This window comes from Peromyscus leucopus, chromosome X (genome assembly GCF_004664715.2).
Source record: "Peromyscus leucopus breed LL Stock chromosome X, UCI_PerLeu_2.1, whole genome shotgun sequence".
NCBI lineage: Eukaryota > Metazoa > Chordata > Mammalia > Rodentia > Cricetidae > Peromyscus > Peromyscus leucopus.
This window is the reverse complement of record NC_051083.1, coordinates 15,707,198-15,709,826: the sequence shown is the minus strand read 5'-3', so window position 1 is coordinate 15,709,826 and position 2,629 is coordinate 15,707,198.

Below are 2,629 nucleotides of genomic sequence, written 5' to 3'. Positions count from 1 at the left end.
TAGCCAAACTAGTGGAAACACATGAATTGTGGACCAATAGCTGAGGAGCCTCCATGGTACTGGACTAGGTCCTCTGGATAAATGAGACCCCCTCTGTTTAGGGGGTCCCCAGGCAGTGGGACTGGGACCTGTCCCTAGTGCATGAGCTAGCATTTTGGAACCTAGTGCCCATGGTAGACACTTTGCGCAGCCTTGGTGCAGGGAGGAGGGGCTTGGACCTGCCTCAACTGAATGTACCAGGCTCTGCTGACTCCCCATGGGAGACCTTGCCTTGGAGGAGGTGGGAATGGGGGGTGGGTTGGGGAGATGCTGGGGGGCGGGAAGAGGGAGGAGGAGGGTTCTGTGATTGGTATATAAAATGAATAGAAAATTTCTTAATAATAAAAAAAGGGAAAAATTTAGGCTTTTCCTTTATGTCCCAATGAGACTTGAACAAGAGTTGGGGTAGCATCAGTATTCAAAATTGCTTGGCAAGAGCTGTATTTATAGTACATTTTCTATGCTGAGATAGGGCACTCACAACTGTGTAGAAATAAAACAAAATGCTCTGAAGAGTACTTCACACAATTTGTCCAGTGGACTGTGAATTTACCTTTCATTCTTTTCTGTACAAAACTTGGATTATGACACACTAAGGTGCTATAGAACTCATTAATTGATGATAATGATCGAATGGCAGAATTCTAGTACAGAAGTCAGAAGTCTTGTGGCAAATGTAGACTAGTAGGGCTCTAGCAGAATAAGCTTTGATTTGATGATTTCCAAGTTCCAGCCTAACAAAGTCAAACACATAGTCAAGAACACTCATCATAGACTTTGCCTGCCTCAGAGTTATCAGTAGGTCTGCTTCTTACAATTGAGGCATCATAAATGCAGTGGTGATGGGATTTATCAGGAAAACATGGCTAATCTTTGCAGGAAAACTTATGTTCCATACATAACACTTCAAATCCTGGTCAGAGACAGCAGCAGAGCTGTTCACTCTCTTATCTCTCAATTCACTCAGGGGGTTGTGTCCTTCAAACATTTGGCACATCCTCTGAATGTGGATAATGAGTGGTGACTTGAAGGAGACAGTACTTAGCTCAGAATGCAGAGACAGGCCAAGTTAAGCTGCTTTTGTGCCCCCACCCCTGTACCAAGTTCACCAGTGCCCTGCAGCCCCACACAAAGACTCTGATTACTGTCCATCTGCTAGCACATACTAAACAGGGTTGACAGCCATGATCCAACCATGAGCTAAGCATCCAAGATGCTTGAAGGAACTGTTTGCTTTGTGCAGGGATAACTGTACAGCAGCTATATGCAGAGATCTAAGGACCTGTGGCGAAGATATCAGATGTGGTCAACACTAACAGATTTCAGTCTAACTTGGAGAGAAGCAATGAAGCACTAAGGAAGACAATATAACCAGTTTGGCACTCTGACAGAATATAATCAGGATCACAAACTTTATACCTGGTGTTTCAGAAATAGTTCCCTAAGGCGGTGACATTTAAACCATAGCTTGGAAAGGAGATGCTGTCAGTTCTGATGGGCCCCAAATAACTACAGCTCTCAATGTACTGTTGTTAATTTCCAATTCTGTGGATAATGGTTTTGAACTGCACTATGATATGAGGAATTTCCAGCCTGTCCCTGGTGTTGTGGAGAGGAGGGGCCTAGTTTGTGTATAATCTGTTGTAGGATTTTTGGGCGTTGGCTGTCTGTCTACTCTCTGGAACACAAACGAGGTCCATGTGACAGTGTCCTTCAGCTGACATGTCTGCATGAACACAGGACAACTGGCTTCCTAGGGCAGTTAGACAGCATTTCCAAATTAGAAGCACTCTTGTTGTAGTTGGTAATGTCCTGACAGCCAGACAGCATCACTGGGACAAGTCACAATTTACAGGCATGAAGAAGCAAACAGCAAAGCAGATACAAGGAGGGGAAACTCCTGATGTGATATTTTAAGAATGAGCTTACAGAACGTTGAAGACTGTGGCCATTTTTATATTTCTTCCCATGAAGAAAGGGATTAACACACTAGAAATTGGAAATGAAGAACTTCAGATATGTGGTGGAGTGAGGATCCTTTCTTGGTAATGTTAACATGTGAATGACCATGGGGGAAAGAAGGGGAGAAGTTCTGAGTCATTTCAGTGGCCAAATTTATGTAATCAATTCTAAGAAGTGATTGGAGTAAACAATTCACTAGAAACTAGAAGAACAAGGGGCCATATGAGCAGATACTCTCTCCAAAGAAAATTAGTATTAGAGAGAACATTAAGTTTAAACACTGAGGAAAGCCTGAAGGGGGTGTGTTGGAGTCTCAGCATGGAGCGATACAATTTAAATTCATGAAGATGTTAAAGGAAATGCAGAATTCCAATTCCAAAGTTTTGTGCCTACTAAAAACCCGAATTTATTATCTTTTGGTCACAAGGTAATGTCTTCTACACTGGAAAGACAAAGCTCTGGATAACATGCAGGCTACTAGTTAGGAGTACAGACATTGGGGTCAGGCTGTCCTTGATTTACCTCTGTATCATCTTGGGCAAGTTAGTGGACCACATTGCAGTTCAAATACAAGGCATAAAAACTTCATGCCCTTGTTTTGATGAAGAAATGATAAAAGGAAGACATA